This window comes from Mesocricetus auratus, unplaced genomic scaffold (genome assembly GCF_017639785.1).
Source record: "Mesocricetus auratus isolate SY011 unplaced genomic scaffold, BCM_Maur_2.0 Super-Scaffold_100008, whole genome shotgun sequence".
In the NCBI taxonomy this organism is placed as follows: Eukaryota; Metazoa; Chordata; class Mammalia; order Rodentia; family Cricetidae; genus Mesocricetus; species Mesocricetus auratus.
The window spans coordinates 12,212,101-12,229,994 of NW_024429192.1; the positions used below are offsets into that span (position 1 = coordinate 12,212,101).

At 42.0% G+C, this 17,894-nt stretch overlaps 1 long non-coding RNA gene across 1 annotated transcript; it reads left to right on the forward strand.

The window, feature by feature from the left end:
- The first annotated feature begins 2,850 nt into the window (after window positions 1-2,850).
- Window positions 2,851-4,569, forward strand: LOC121141759. The gene is made up of 2 exons (XR_005878694.1): window positions 2,851-3,110; window positions 4,179-4,569. It is a non-coding gene; the product is annotated as an uncharacterized LOC121141759 (long non-coding RNA).
- The last annotated feature ends 13,325 nt before the right edge of the window (window positions 4,570-17,894 follow it).

Genomic DNA, 17,894 nt, shown 5'->3' on the forward strand with positions numbered 1-17,894 from the left:
TTTGAAAAGCACTGAGAGAGTAGTCTGTCTTTTGAAAACAAATATATTTAGAACATTTCTTTAAAAACAAAACAACAGAAATCCTGTTTTAAGATGGCTGTTGCTATAACACTTAGGAGCCACCAGGTGGCAGAAGAACTCCATTTCTGCCTCTGAGGCCCATTCTCAGTTGGTCTTTGGTCCTCCACCCAATTTTCCTTGAATTTTTACCATTTTGTTGGTTTGAAAATATATATATAGGCCAGGTTCTCTAAAAGAGCCCGTGCTGACATTTTTAAAAAAATTTGCAGTATTAAGAATTTACAGGAAAAAAATCAGTAAAGTATTTAGAATTACTCTAATTCAATAAATTATATATTTTTGAGATTGATAGCTTTTCTGATGTATTGTGAATGCAACTAAACATTATGAGGTAATGTTTAGTAGCCATAATCACATCTAAAACATACATTTTGTATGGAGATATTATTAATATGTATTGCATATCCTTACTTTATTCTTTAAAAACTATTTTTTCCTTCCAGGAAGTTAGAAACTCTGTTCATCCTATACATTAAAGGAATGAAAAGCTGTGTGCTGGAGATTGAAGAGCCCAAAGCTAGTGGGTTCAAATAGATCCTGTGTGGATTCTGGATTCATGGTTGACCTTGGGTAAATTCCCCAACACCTACCTCTCCGTTTGTCCCCTGGTGTGGAGGTAACAATAAACCCTATTCCACATGGCTGGCTCACTGACATCAAGAGTATGCATGATGAATTTAAAAGACTGCAAAATAACAGAATTGCTTCCTTTATTTCAAAGCTTCATATTATTAATTGCTACGCGTGGTTTAACGCAAGTGAGCACGCCAACATCCACGCAAAACTAGCAGAGTAGAAATCTCCATTCAGTAGCTCATAAAAAAAACAGGCTAAAAGGTCTCCAACTCTAAACCTCGTGTTCACTGTTCTGCAACGTCTTCCCGCTTGTTGTGAGGAAGCATGGTATTCATTGCAGCTTGTGCGTTTGGGCTTTGTTCCTCGTGATTATGTATTTGCAATGTGAAGTATCTACTGTGCTTTGTAGAGAAAGGAAAACGAAGAGCAAGGCTCGTTGACAGGCCATGCTGTCCTCTTTATCCTTAGACGTGATTTACCAAGAGCTGACAATGTCAGGGCACGGGCTAACTCTCCACCTCACACGGCAGAAAGCCGGGAGACCGACGTTGTGCCTCTGCACTCTAACCTGGGTCCCCGCAAGAAGTCTGATGAGGTTATAGTGCACGTTTTTCATTTCTCCACCGTGAAGGAATGGGGTTGCTTGCAGGAAGGAAGCTTAAATCTGTTTACTCTGAATGAAGCTACGGGCAAAGATGCTACAAGCATACTGAGCATCACAGTATGTAGCTGGGAAGGAGTTTTAGATCTGTCTTATGTATTTGGTCTCAGGCAAGAAAGACATTAAAGCACGGGTTCAGAAGAATGTCTGAGAAAATGAAATGGGACACTGGGGGACCATGCAGAAAGCTTCTGCCACTACAAAGGGTTGCTTATCTGAGATACTGTAGCAGTACTTGGAGATATCTGCATGCACTTTAATTATAGCTATGCTTCGTAATTCACGTGTTTGAGGATCCAAAGTCTTTGGAGGATTTAAAACTTAGAGTTAGTTTTCCTCCAATACCTTGATGGACTTGGACTTTGTGGGTTCCCTAGGTCCATTTGATGAGCTTGAAAAACAGGGGCTTTGTTTTCAGAAGCGCTTGCACACAGGCAAGGCAGACCTTGCTTCTCACTGGGTACCTTCTTCCCATCGTAATTGTTTCTTGCTTCTGTTTGCTTCGCCAGAAATCATGGAAGTGGACATGACCTTGTTAGTTACCTAGAGTTCTGCTCAAGTATAACTGAATAAAAGTCTCCATGTTCCCAATGGAGACAGCATCTTTGCTCCTGCAACTGGGAAGCCTGGAGTAAACTCCCCAGTCCCCATTGGAGAAATGACTCCAGTCCTCAAGGTCTGTGTTAACTACTTGTTATGTTGCTGCAATAAAATAACAACAAGAGCAACTTGAAAGTGGAAGGACCACTGGTTCTAAAGAAGTCCACCATGGCAAGAAGTCATGGCAGCAGGAATTTTGAGGCCGCTGCTCATACATGCAGTAAGGAAGTGAGGAGGAGGAGGGGGGGGAGGAGAGTGAGAGGGAGGAACGCCCACGTTTAACTAGCTTCCTCCTTTTTATGCAATCTAGGATGCCTGCCCTGGCTATGACTTCATCCACTTTTCGGATGGAGCGTCCCTCTTCAACTGATCTAATCAAGATTATCCTTTGTAAGACCAGAGCCTGTCTCGGTGGTGATTCCAGATCCTGTTGTGTTGAAAAGCAATATTAGCTGTCACAAGGACCTCATCAGGTAAAATGGCTGCTGTGCTGTTGCTGATTCTCTGAGGTAAGATGTTTCCTTCCTTTCCTGCGCGGCCGACAGTCCACCAGTCGGCACCCTCCAATTGTGCTGCTGGTCTTTTCTCTTCTGGCACTGACTTCAGTTTGTTTTTCTCCAAACTCCTCCCAGTAAGGGAAATGAAAAGAGTCTTCCTTTGCTTCTTTAATTTTGGTTTAGTAAAAGACAAGGCTGAGACACACACATAACTGGCAAAACCATTATTGTGCGATTATAATAAATATGTGATAAAATAGATGATATAATAATTCACATGCAATGGAAACAGACTTATTATAAAATTTACCATTTAAGCCAAGTTTTCAGTAATGATTCAGTAATAATAACCATATCCATATTTTAACAGAATCATCACCACTCTAAAGTTTCTTCTTTTTGTGCTTGTAATCTATGGGGTTTTCTGGAAAAAAAAAAAGAGTCCGATCATTTGTGAACAGTTAGAAATTCAATCATTCCTTTTCAATTTGCATAGCTTTTGTTTCCTTCCTTGCCTAGAACGTCCAACACTGTGTGTAACAGAGACTGGATGAAGAATACCCACAGTTCCCAACCCTGCTTACATGTAGCTAGAGGAGTCACGTGCCTAGAGAGAAGAACATTGTTTAACAAGGGCTCTGGAGAAGAGGTAATGACAGCTGTCAGCTTGAAGTTATGGAAACATTTTGAACAAGGTTAGTGAACTTCTGCCCTGGTTTTCGCTTTCACAGAAAACAGCCAGTCTTGTATGTGATGCTCCTTTGTCTATGACTGGAAAACAGTGGTCTGGTGAAGCAATGCACAGAGAGGTAGGATTGGCCCATGGCACTTAGGGAGACAGCTTGTGACTTTCCTGGGTGTAATACATCTATTGAGACTCAGTAAGGATTCTAGTAAATGAAGTTTTACTGTGTCAACTCACTCCTGGTTCCAACAGGCAGAGAGAGGTGGTAGATTTCTAGTGGAGAAGTTGAGCGTCATTTTTTTTTAACCCTGGAGGAACCCCCGCTATTATCTATTGGACATAGGGAGAAATGGTATTTGGTATTTGTATATCCAGTATCCAGTGGTTGTGTCTTTTGTTTTCCTACTGTTATGACCAGTAACAACCTTGAACAGGCATGGAGTAATGTTCGCCTAAACAGGAGAAGATAAATGAAGACTGAGCTTTCTAGAGGACAGAATTATAGGTCAAACTGTCAAAATACTGGCCAAGAGAAATGGAAAATAGATGATGAAGAAGATGAATGGAATGCCAGTCATACCTCAGATTGACTGCAGCAGCAGGCACTGGTGATCCGTGTTTAGCTGATAGTCTCTGTAGACACTGGTTTGAAGGTCTACTGGAACTGTGTAAGCTAGAAGAGGCCGTTGGATGTAGTGTGATGTTCTATTCCATCTACCTCTGTGATAGCCAACTTATATCAGGGTTTAACTAGCTGCACGTATGCAACATGACGGAGCTCATAAATAGTATTGTCACTGTGGACTTCTAACTCTTTGCCTTGGGCTTCTCTGAGGCCATGACATTGAGTGTCCTTAGAAACATGCTCCAATCACATAAGGGTAAAGCCTGAGCACGCGGGGGAGATGAGGCCCTGGTAACACTCCTACCCACAAAGGGTGAGAACACACTGATAAATGCTTTCTGTTTTCTCTTTCCAGAAAGCCTGAGCATGAGGGGGAGATGAGGCCCTGGTAACACTCCTACCCACAGAAGGGTGAGAACCCACTGATAAGCGCTTTTTGTTTTCTCTTTCCAGAGAGACATAGAGACTGGTGAGGAGAGAGATTGATTCAGAAATGTTGGATGAAATTCATCAGATGTTTCACGCAGATCCAACACCACACTCTAACTTGATAAAACACCCCTGTGTTGACATTTCTGTCTGCTTCCCACAAGGCTCACTTCCCAAATAAAGCACTGCACTGAAGACTTTGACGAAGGGTCACCTTTCAGGGGTCACAATGTAAGACACAACTGAAAAATCCTGCCTGCCAGTGAAAACGACAAAAACAAAAAAGCAGAATTGGAGAGAAGATGGGAGATGTGATACACAGCGTGGTGGGTTTAATTCCACGAACGTGGCAATGCAGAGAGATTAAAACACAACTTTCAAGACGCAGACAAATGGTTTGTCTGCATCCCCACGATGCATCTGGTTTTCTTTCTTTTTGGGTTTCGCTACGTTCGGGTGAGCCAGCGGCTGATCAACAGAGTAGAATTAAGACTGTTCAGTACGGTGAACAAGGGAAATTTAATTCGTAGTCTGAAGGTGTTAGTTGGGGATGACAGAATACGTGGAGACAGCTTTGTCATTCCATGTCCCAGATGGATATATAAGAGGGAGAGAAACACAAGGGTGGGGAGGCGGGAGGGAGGACCGTGCCCGCCCAGCCGACCAGGTGTCGTCAGTCCTCTGATCTCTTTCATTCAGGCTCATTGGTGGAACCAATGGAGACACTCCTCTCTGGACATCCTTAGACAGAAACCCAGGCAGTAAGAGGAGCGAGCAGAGCTCTGTCTCAGTGGTTACAGGCAGCAGTGGGAGGACAGTTGAGGGTTCAGAGAGAGTCTGTGAAATTGCCAGTGTCATATGGTTTCCCCTATATGTCTGGATTTCATCCAGATCCCAAAGCGTGGTCTCTGACTCAAGCTCCTCACATACGGCATGGGTGGCAGTGTTCTGAATCTGGAAATGTAAATAAGACACTAATCGAAAGTTCAACAACATAGTCCTAGCTCAGGGCAGAGAAGTCTGAGCTTTGTTTTTGGGAGGATCATGCTGGACCCCAATAAAGCAAGGTGAGCAAGGCCCCTTTGGAATTCACAGGAGAAACCGGAGTGCATAATCCTTCATATGTGAACATGTCCCCACACTGGCACAAGCATATCATTTTTTCACAAACTACAATATAAAAACAAATTCCCTAGGTTCTTTTGCTTTGTGGGGAAAACACTGTTTATCAAACACTTTATCTTCAGAATACTGGAAGCCATGCAACGTTTACTTAGATGCTGTCACCTACAGAGTGACATCTCAGTCATGTGCAATGCTCCCCTGGAGAATAGTCGGGGCTGCAAACCAGTGAATTTGGAGTGTTCTTTTCCAAGGGAATCCAACCAAGTAGGATAAGAAAATACTCACACGGGTCCATGTCCTCACAGCACTGAGAAAGAGTGGAGCATCTCTGTGTGTGGTTAGTCTGCAGCAGAACTAACCAACTGCATGAGCGTGATGAGCAGAATGTGGGAACAGGAGTTGATGTGAACTCCTTAGTGCATCTCTCTTATCTATGCCTCCCCGCCCCCATCCAAGGCTGCTACAACCCCGGAGCCTTGTCTGAATATGGGGAAAGGCTGTTTTGAAAGGATTCTGTGATCCGATATCAGAAAACACAGATTTTCAGCTCCTGCTATGCAAGAAACCAACTGTGGGACCTTGATTTACATAAGCCTTTGTGCTTCTATTTCCTCATCTCTAAAATAAGGCCTATTATAATTCCTGTGCCATAGTGTAGAATATCAAGTAGTGTGTGTGTGTGTGTGTGTGTGTGTGTGTGTGTGTGTGTGTGAAATTATTTATAAATAGAAAAGCGCCATCCATCTCCAATTCATGCAGTTTCTTCTCTTCCGGGGCAAACTTGGAATCTCCACGGTGGCATGAGATGGACGGCACAGACTGGGAAATTTACCTTTCCTGCCGCCCGCCCCTTTTTCTGCATTATTCATCTTTGTCCCATTTGGAGGGCATGATGCCATCCAACTGTGCATGGCTCTACACCTCAATAACAACTCCAGAGACATCGAACTTAATGTATGCTGCAACACGTGTCTGAGAATAAATGGGCTGTGGGACGGGAAATGCCGGTTCTGCCTCGCTCCCGGGGACGTCACGATGACACAGCTGCGTCTATAAATGAAGCCATTTGAGGAGTTAACATGGAAGAAGGCACCGCATAATCACCAACTTCTGTGGAGCCGCACACGGACCATGCTCTAGAAATTAATAAAACCACCGAAGACGATGGGAAAGATACACAAAATGAAAACCAAACGAATGGATTCGCTTTCTTGCGTGGTTCAGCAAGTCTGATCCAAAGGCTGCCAGGCTCTGCTGGGCTGTGGTTTAAATGGTATTTCTGAGTGATTTACACCACAGCCGTGTAAGAAATCAAAGTCAAACAGGGTAAAAATGAAGAATGATCACACTTTTGATTCTAGTGGGTAAAAAGTACTTTGGAGGTGGGAAAGAAGTTGGTAAATAAAAATAGTTTTTGTCATTGGTGCTGATTTAAAAGCTAGCAGCTTATCTCTCTTAATATTTTCAGCATTCATTTAATTCCAAAAACCTTCTTGTCCACCTAGATTCTCATTCACTCTTCTAACCAGCTAAAAACGCTACAGAGATTTCTTTTCCTGTGCAACTGGAACCACGCTCAGGGCTTACAATATGAACCTGCTTAATTTCCCACAATTATTATTATTAATCTAGATTTTCAGTCAAGGGAATTGAGATTCCTAGGCTGTGAGCAACAGATCATTATGATGCAGTTATTCAGCCATAGAATGGGGCTTTATTCAGCTCTCCCCCTTTACTGTACAATAACCTTTCCCACAATGACATCTAAATGTCCCTAAGTATGTAGGTGGGTGTGCTCACCTATGCCTATGTATGACCCAGAGGGGCACACGTGGTGTCTGCCTCTAGAGTTTTGTCACCTTATTTTATTTTGAGGTAGAGTCTCTCACTAAACGTTGAGTTTGGTATTTTGTCTACACTGGCTGGCCAATGAGTCCCTAGGCGTCTACCTGTCTGCTTTCCCCAGGGCTGGGGGTGCAGGTAGGTGTGGTCACATTTGACTGTTATGTGGGTACTAAACTCAGGACCTCGTGCCTCAGCAGCAAGTGCTTTACCTCCGGAGCTATCTCTCCAGCCCGTAAGTTTAGTCTTTAATTTTTATTAGTTTTCTTAGCAAGTTTTAATAACTCCAAAAAAAAAAAACCTGGAGGCAGCATCCTTATACTTAGAGTACACCCAGAGTGAGAAATACTAGGAAATGTAAAATTTTGTCCGAGACATTAAGCAACTATTTATTATATTTCACCCTGTAAGGGAGAATATAACTTATTTGTCTTCACAATTTACTTTGATTTCATGCTGTGTGCATTTTAATTGGAATGCTACATCAGAGTTGCAAGGGAACTTTTTAAAAGGGCAGATTTCTGGGTGGCACACCTGCCCACTGAATGGGAGCTGATGGGGTTACTTTGAGAGAGGTAGGTTTTTTTTTTAACCAGCAGACCATTTCCTCCTGACACATGCTAAAATGGGAGGAGCAACCAACCCAGACTGTGCTAGATGCTGTGTGGATGGGAGCATGGCCACCCCTTTGAAAGGTGACTACTGCAGACAACTCTTTGCCCCAAGTCAAGGTCCAACCATGCTTGGAGACCTTTCCCGATTATGTCACATGGCTCTGTGTCCTAGCATAGCCTCTCTGTACACTTCTTACTCTGGGATAACTACATTTTACCCATGTCCAGCTTAGAGTTCTGGGCACTGTGCGAAAGTATAAATGGACGCTAACAGCATGGCTGGCTTCTTTGTGTGTGTGTGTGTGTGTGTGTGTGTGTGTGTGTGTGTGTATGAGAGAGAGAGAGAAAGAGAGAGACAGACAGACAGACAGAGAGAGACAGAGAGAGAAAGAGAGAGGGAGAGAAAGGGAGACAGAGAGACAGAGAGACAGAGAGGGAGAGAGATCTATGCGTGTGTACCTGTTTATGCATACATGAACATCTGTGTATGTGTGTGGAGGCCAGGGGTCAACATTGGATATCGCTCCCAATGGCTTTCCATCTTAATTTCTGACAAGGTCTCTCTCTGAAGGTGAAGCTTGTTGACTGGCTAGACAGGCTTGGTAGCAAGCCCAGGTTCCTCCTGTTTCCACCCTCCCAGGAATCAGAGATGCATGCTGCTGTGTGTCTTTTTGTGTGGGTACGGAGGATCTGAGCTCAAACTTGACAGCAAGAATTTTACCCAATGAGCCATCCTCCTAACCCGTGGTTGGCTTATTATTAGAAACTTGTTCAGGCTGAAGTTTTCTCCTGCCCTCAGCATGTACCCCTGTGCTGTTCTCCTGTCCTTATGCCCAAATTATTTTCTGGTCAACACTGGCTTTTAGTCTGAACAGCAATCTCTCGTGCCCTAGTGAATAAAGCAATTTCTTTCTGGTTGATTTAGGTACTGAAATTAAGAGATGTAAAAATATTTATTTACTCAGTTAATGATGAATTAGCGCCTTGCAGGAGTCATGATTAATCATGCCCCACCTGGAAACCAGTGCCAAAATGTCTCTGCTAATAGAATCCGTCAACTGCTGGAGTAACTGATTGCAGGGAAGATTGCTTTATTATGAGTTCCTTAATCTTATATCCTCATTACTCATCATTCCCTAATAAAAATTGTTCACATTCCTTTCTGCAACATTTCGGCTGCATCTGGAGGAGATAGTTTACACTAGTTAAGCATGGAATCATAAAGCTATTTCCATTATTCTGGAAAGGTAAAACATTTTTATTTTATGAGGTTTATAAAATCGTTAAAGATTAGCATTTTAAGACCGCAAACAATGATCAAAAAGATTTTTAAAAAGTGTGTGTGTGTGTGTGTGTGTGTGTGTGTGTGTGTGTGTGTGTATGCACATGCATGCAGGTTCCTGTGGAGGCCACAAGAAGGCATTAGATCACCTGGAACTGGTGTAACAGACAGTTGTTAGCTGAGAACTGGACTTTCTTCCTCTGAAACAATGGCAATTACTCTTAATCACTGAGTCATCTGTCTTTCCAGGCATAAAATAACAATTGCTAAATCCGTAAGAACTATAGCATTGTATAAAAGCACATGAGTTATTAATCAAAACATTTCCTTGCTGCTCTACTCACAGACATTCCTGCGTGTACAAGGCACAGGGGATGTTTCAGTGTCTTTACTATCAGTGACTTTGTAACCCAGAAAATATTTTTGCTGCCAATGCCCATCAGGGGAACTAGCATTCAGAAACAACTGTTACAACACGGTGCTTCTGTGGTAGCCTTTTGTACAGCATTATGTTCCTAATGGCAAAAGGACATGGGACCCATGCTCTGGAAAGTAAGAGATGTGGGGAATGACTCTAGATGTGTTTGGTGGATGGATGAGGATTTTTAGGTATATCTGCTTTCATTTTCAGTTCTAACTTTAGCAGAAAGGGAATGAACACAGTCTTTGGAGTTGAAGTTGATGCTGAGTCCTGGCCATAGCTTTTCTAAAGAACTTGGGACATGAACTTTTCTCTCTTCTCTCATTAATACCTTGAGTTTCTCAACTGCCCAAGGTACTTTTTGGATCCCATACGGCTTATCTCTTGAGTGGATCCATCTATGTGTCAATTCTGCTCAACCATTCATTGCCTTTAGAAGCCTTGTCTCAATTTTATTGTGAGAAAGTAGACACCTTCCTCTATATTTCATGAGCTTCATCAAGTTCCAATTGCTGATCTGCTTAGGAAACTTTGTGGTACAGCATAAGAAAATGTAAATAAATATTTGTAAAACCTTTGAAGTACTCAGTGTGGACGTAGGGACATCTATTTCAAACGTGATCATTAGAAGAAGGTGATGATAGTGGTTGTAATGTTCCTGAGACAAAACAGACACTTAATAAGTTCTAAATTGCAATTTCTTCTTGGTCCTGGCAATAGTGAGACCCACTAGACTCTTTGTTTTCTTTGCTTACTCCAACAGTTTTACAGCCAACCCTGTCTGGCCTTTCTCAGCCCAACTTGCTCTTACAAGCTCTAGTCCACACAGCAGCGCTTGTTTTAGATTGAGTTGCCAGAGAGCAGAAACTGGGATGAGGTTTGAAAAACAGCTTAGTTTAGTGATGCATGCCCCTACTGTTAGTCCTCCAGAGGCTGAGATGGGAGGGGGTGGAGTCCCAGGTCAGCCTGGGTTACCTAGTGAAATTCCGTCTCTAAAAATCGAACCCAAATCCCTAACCCCAAACCTCTTAAAACAAAACAACAAAGCCCCCAGGAGAACAATAGATTTAGTGGATAAGATATCTGTCAAAGGAAGAGGTAGAGGTGTGGATTGAGAAATCTTGTCATCCCAATGGGGAGCCCTGGAACAACGATTGGTCTATGGGGTGGGGGTGTTTAAGGGTAGAAGTGGCTGAAGTCTTTCATAGGTGCATTATCACGGGCAAGGCATGCTCTGACAAAAGCCTGACTGTGGCTCCCATCAGCTGGACCTGTTGGATTTTGCCCCAAATTCTGGATCAGAATGGGAAGGTGTTGTACTGCTTGCAGCTGAATAGCACAGCCTTTGTTGCTGCGTCTGGTGCCACCCCCTGGACCTGCTGCAGTTTAATAAATGTTTCAGGGTAATGCTCTTTTAATAATGCTGCCAGTATTGAGGGTTCTCACAAAGAGTGGGTAGACACACAAGTCATAACATTGGCCTTTGGGACACTGAGACTCAGGTGGGTATCTGGGCTGGAAGCTTCTATGTATCTTTCAGAAGTTCTTTTAGCCTAACTGTTGCCAAGATTCGAAACAGCCATGCGTGTGCCATCTATAAGTGATTCCTTTCCCTCCGTTATGCTTCCTGAGACAGCTGAGTACAGGGTCTAATTGATTCATGGTGTCTAAACCTTGTGTAAGAAGGAAAGATACATGGTCAAACCGGTTTGCGGTTGTAAAACCCCTGTTCTTTCACTTAGAGCAATTAGGAGCCTTCAACATAAAGGACAAATATTTTAACATTCACAGTGTGTTTTGTAAAAAAAAATGTTCTTTTTGTCTTATCAGTACTCAGTCATGGTTCTCTAAATGAAACCATCAGATGAAAATCCAAGGTCTCTGGTAAGTATGTTACTAGAAACTGGGGAGTAGCTGGGAGTGGGTTAAGGAGATATAGTTCTGGATACAGAAAAGAAGGCCCTGGAGTTCAAGACACAACAGTACACAACATGCATCTCAATATAGATGATAACTTCAGGTGATGACCCAGCTCTTATGGACACACATCCAAATCAAAACACCACTGTTCCTCAGAAGTGTACCAAATACTTTGTGATGCTCCAAAACATGTTAAAAAGACAATTCTTATTCTTGATGGAAATGAATTGCATCATAATTTGCAGCTTTTGAAACATTTTGATACATGTTTTAAATTGCAAAATAATTATGACATTATAGGTAAGTCTGAAGTGTCCTGAAGCTACCATCACTAATTTATTCTTTCTCCTCTTCTCTTGAATAAAATTCAATGACAGATTTAACATTTTTTCCTACCAGTGTCTTTTCCTATATTTTTTTTGTGTGCAGCATATTTGCAGGCAGCATAAAATATATCCTAAGTATAATTTAAAACTTTATACAAATGACAGTGTATTTCAGCTTTTCCTTCAGCAATTTCCCTTCTAATTGTGGGCTTATCTATGTTGATTTATTTAGATCTTTTTTATTGTCCTTCAAAAAAGCCATCATATGATGGGGTGGATTTTATTTATTCATCTCTGCAATGGCGGAACATTAAAAATATTAAGGCATTCTGCTTCTTCTTCTTTTTTTTTTTTTGGTTTTTTGATACAGGGTTTCTCTGTATTGTTTTGGAGGCTATCCTGGAACTCACTCTGTAGACCAGGCTGGCCTCGAACTCACAGATTTCCGCCTGTTTCTGTTTCCCAAGTGCTGGGATTAAAGGCGTGTGCCACCAACACCCGGCTAGCATTCTTCTTCTTATATTTTTGTTTGTGAGCCTGGCCTTTAACACAAACTCTCTCCAGCCTGCATTCTACTTCTTATTGTTAGCATTTATTCAAATTTTCTGTACAGCACCATGTTGTTAATAAGAATGCATTACATAGTCAGAATTTCCAAGAGAGGATTTTTGAATGCTTGCATCACAAAAGCACACTGTGATGTCATTGATGTATTAATTACCACGATCTGTTCCTGTCACAATACATTAAACATGTTGTGTCGCATAAATGTATACATTGGTGCCCAATGTGGCAGGGTTGGGAGGGGTGGAACTCTCACAAGGTGGGGTATAACAGGAAGGTAAGTGACTCACGGGGACACTGTTTCCAGAGGGATTAACGCTGGTTTCATGGAATTAGTTTCTGTGATAGTAGATTGTTGTAGCGCTAGGCCATTCAACATACTTGGTTCCCATCCCAGTCAGTTTGCATATTGCTTTTTGACAATGTGGTTGCACTGGCAGATGGATAGCAACAGTATACTGGCTGGATTCTCTAGCCATCAGAATGTGAGCCAAGTAAACCTCTTTATAAATTATTCAGCCTCAGGAATTTTGTTATAGGAGCACAGGATTGACTATATATATATATACATATATATACATATATATATCATGTAGATGTTATATAACATGATATATATATTGTATACATAATCTTGAAACTTTGCTTACTATATTTATATTTTATTACATTTCCAATGACTGAAAGCTATTGTAAAATATTGTAGCATACTTGTGCTCAAGAAAGAAAATAGTTTTGAGGGTGGTAAGTCCTAATTCTGGTAATTGGCTAGCATTTTTCACGTTCTTTTGTTAAAAATCTATCAGAGCAATAGACCCTAGAGTGGCATGGGGATAATGCTAACTTTTAGAAAACTCAAAATTGAGATAAAGTAAATGGCTTGGCTCTAAGGCTAAAATTAGAAACCTTCTAATACCCTCTCACAGGCTTCCCATGCCCACACGCCCCAGGTAGTTTTAATATCAAGGATAAGTTTGTATTTCTTTTCTTCCTGTAGCTCTACATTTTCATTTATGGAAAGTATTAGACATTGGGATTAAAAAGTCTTGGATTAAGAAACCATATCCACAGAACACGCTGCATAGTTACTGCAGAACCGTGTTAGCCAACCACGGGCAGAATACACTATATGATAAGGTTGAAATGTACCAGGTATGCCTTGTGGTGTGAGCTGGCTATATTATTCAGTAATAGATGCTTTTCACTGGGTTGTCTTGACATCAAACCGACAGACATCTATACATTGTATAGATGGAATTGATGAATATTTAAATTTAGAATCTCTAGTATCTTAACCACACAGAGTGATATCTCTCAAAATATGTAATTTCACAAAAGTTTTTGCAAATGTGAATATAAAGACATTTCTGGTGATTATTTTAGAGTTTCAGAAATATTCCTTGTAAGAACTTACATTAGATAAAAAGTTAATATTCTTTTAGAACATAATGCATTTGCAAAGTATGGAAGCACTTTCCATTATCTTTATACACAGGGGACCTAGGTAATGACATTAGGTAGACAATTTTACTCAAATAGAAATAGTAAAACTGTAGACGCCAATGCTAAGACTCAAGAGATACTTCAGCCCATTATTATAAAAAACTGCTATGTTTTTTTAAACTTCTTATATTAGTTCTAATTTGTGTGACTTAATAATACTACTTTTAACAATTTCTGAGGAAAAAGTTTTGAATTTTTACTTGAGATGTTTTTCATTTTACCTCAGGTAATAACCAGAAATTATGTGCCCCAAATTAGAAGCAATATAAACTGTGGAGTGATGTTTGGTGGCTAGCTCCAGTCTTTTATCTTCCCTTTAAAAGTGTCTCATGTTACTAAGTTATGGGGACAGAATGCCAGCTAGGTAACCAGGTGAGCTTTTGTGTGTGCTTACAGTTTCCTGCTGGAAGACTACAGTTTCCCTGTGGACTACGGAAGACATTTCCACTCCTGTGGGGGGCCGCATCCCAACTTCTGTAGGCGTTTTGGTCATCTGCCCATGTCGGTGACAAAAATGACCCCTGGTTATGAATAAACGTGGTACAGCCTAGGGTTAGGCTAAACCTCCTTTTCTTTCTGTATTCTGTCTCTTTACAGCCAGCCACTCTTTGATAATTTAACACATGATGCCAAAGACCAGGCATGGGAAATCTGGGTCTACGAGTGGCTCAAGCCCACCCCTGGCTGTTGGCCAAGGCCTAGTCAGGCCCATTTCTCTCGGGCAACCTTTCTTTGCACTCAGTTTCTGCCTTATCTCTTTCACCTTTCTGTCTCTCCCTGACACAGTCTGACTTTCTCAGAGGGAAGCCATACTGCTTTTGACCAGGGAATGCATGCAGCATAACAAAACACCAGGACAAGGTCATCCATTGGACCTAACTCAGGGGTTCCCATGTTAGGTTTGGTAACTCACGGGAGCTTTCTTCTGTCTGTCTTAAGACCTACACTAATAAAAGCACCAGAGACTTTCCAGTGCCTCCGAGTGACTGGGTCACTGTGGATGGACAGAGTAAGATACACCGGACTAAGACAGTAATAGGTGAATTTTATTCGGGGAGAAGTCACTTACATGAGAAACCGATAACGCACCAGTTCCAACTTGGAGGATCCATGCCCAGTTGCTCTCCGTGACCCGACTGGAACCAAGAGAGAGAGCAAGACTGTCCTGACCCCAGACTAAGTCCCACTTGCTCACATATGTACCTGTGACCACGCCCATTTGGGCGTGGTCAGCACCACAGGTGCGTCTGGTAGACCTCTCACTACAGATCACATAAAACAACGACAACAACACGTTCTCTTTATGTAAAGATCAATTACTTTTCATATGCTGAATCTCACATGGCAGGGGGATGGGTTCTCTTGCTCAGAGAATCATCTCAGAATCTGTACCTTCATTCTCGATGTCTCAAACAATAGTGAAGCAAGTACCAGTTATTACTCTGCCGTCACTGTCTCTCAAACTGATGCACAATGATTATGTAAGAAGGGAACATTGTTCGTAAGCCCACGCCCAACTTGAATGGGACCTGCATGCTAGTTCAACAGGTCATGCCCTTTACCCCGACATTCAACTCTCCCTCTTAGCAAAAGCTAATTCCAGGGTCTATATCCTAAACACCCATGTTCCTTCATCAAAGGAGGACATCAGATACTTTGTCATCAAACTCATAGCTTTGGAAAGTTCTTCAGAGTATCCTTGATAGTTGGCATACATGTAGAGTCAACTAATGATTCTATGGCGTGATATATCAACCTTCAGACTCTTCAGGAGGAGATGACTCGGATGACGAAGAGTCTCACACCCAGACTCATCTGTGGTGCTTTGAGACACAATCTAGTCTCTACCCAGATAGAGAGCTCCAGGGCTGGCACCTGCACACTTGTCTTGAAGCCTAGAAGGAGTACATAGGCTTTAGCAGGTATGCTTGTGTGAGAAATTCTAGAAGCCAATATTTGTTAAAACTCATTTAATCTGGCTATCTCATTTTACACCACTAAACAACCCATCTATTTTTAAATAGAATGGTGTTAAGAACCCTGTGAGTATAGGGCAAGCTAGAGATCTGACCGCCAGCAGAAGGAGTGAAGAGTTGGCTGTAGCCTTCATTGTTAATTCAGTCCATGTTACAGGTAAATTATTTATTACAGATTTGGCATGACTGACTGTGTTCATCTTTCATCTGTTGGTAGAGTGCATGGAATGGAAATGTAGAGACTGTTTAAAGGTTCTGTTAATAGGGTTAATTTTAGGAAAACCTTCTGGTTGTTCAGTGTAAACTTCGTTTGATGAATGATTTACTCTTGACAAGGCATACACTGTCTCTGGGAATATACATTTTGTGTTGGAAATTGGAAATAATTTCTTTGTGGGAACGTGACTTAGAATTAAAGTGTCTCTTTGGGTAGCTTGACAATATAAAATGTATTTACTGTGTAATTTTGGAATATCGGTATAGCAATTTAATGTTTAAAATATATTGCCATGTTTTAAAACACTAGATATGGCCATTTAAGGCAATGCTCTTGATTTATTGTTATTATTTTTTATAGGAGAGCATTTACATTTTTTTGTTTTTACATTCCAGGCAAGGTTTCCTCTCCCTCCTCTCCTCCCATCCCTTCTTCTACCTTCCCTCCCCCCAGTCTACTCTGTTTCTCTTCAGAAGGGGACCCTCTCCCAGATATCAGCCAGCCCCGGCATATCAAGTTGCAATGAGACTAGTAAGGCTGAATGAAGGAGGCGCCGTGATAGGAGGAAAGGGCCCCAAAAGCCGGCAGCAGAGTCAGAGACAGCCCCTGCTCCCACTGCTAGGAAACCCGCAAGAAGAATGGCCTCAGTTTTTAAAATTCCACCTTGCCTAGCTGTTTCGAACAAAAAAAAAAAAAACCGTGTTCTACTTGAGATACTCCATTTTGTCAATTAAACAATAGATTAAACAATAGCTGGTATTGTTAATATTTGAAACAAATATACAAAGCGCATTATATGTAAAAAACAGTTAATTAGACACTTTCTGCCCAGATTGACTCCTTGGCTGATCACTTTAGCTGACTTCTTTTGCAAAGCGTCCAGGTGCTTGTTTCTTGTGCAGAATCTGATGTAAACAAGCAGCTAATTACCTTTCCTTTATTTCACTACAGAACCCTGGTACACAGTCCAGCAAGTTGTACTATTGCACGTTAGTCTTGATATCACAGTTTTCCTCGTGTAATTTTGTCTCTTAATTTTCCCCATGAAGTTGTGGAGTTACTACCTGCTGACTTCTGTTCTGGATCTCTGACAGCTGTTGTTTTATGTGGCACCTTTCCATCAGCCTTAAAGCAGTTACCAAGAAATCAATGTCCCCAAACCCCTAAAAGCAGTTCAGCTGTCCTCTAAAAAGGGGGGCTAATGGAACATGGGCCTTCCAACTCACCACTCTTCTCGCCACTCTGGACATTGTTTTGGGGACTCCAAACGGAAACGTCGGAACTGAAGGTTGCTTTGCATCAGGTCACATCTCTGGCTCACCAGCTCAGATCGGCTTAGCATCCTTCGGGACCAGTTAGATTCCTCGACTGTTTCTGTAATCCACAGTGAAAAGGACCAGATCCGACTACTACTGAGGATGGGATTTGTGCCCTCCTCGAACAATACTGCTTCCGTGCCACCATTTGAAATGGGGCTTCTACACATGGGGCCAGACAGAGATTCCTCCTGGTTCCCTCTCACGGTCGCTCCTCCCCTTGGTCACTCTTTCTTCCTATAGCCCCATGTGTATGTTTTCGCCCTTCTAAATGTTTTACTTACTGAACTTCCCCTATGTGCAAAGTCATTGTCCCTCCCAAGTTCATTCGATAGTTCTCACCCTACACAGCTCCGTTTGTTCCTGACGCATATGCAAAAAGACCTCTGAGATGCTGCGGAGGAGCTCTGGGGACCTTCATCCCTTTCTCCCCAGAGCAGACACAATTCTCTACATTAGTCCCCCATTTCTCCTGTTCTCCTCTGCTGCTCTGTAGCTCCCTGCCAGCTCATTTTGGTGCAACAGTGCTGAATCAGCAATATGCCCACGTTCTCCCACTGAGCTGCTTCATCTTGCCTTCCTCATCCTTCCCAGAGAAGTCTCTCCGCTCGGCTCCAAGCAAACCACTGCTTAC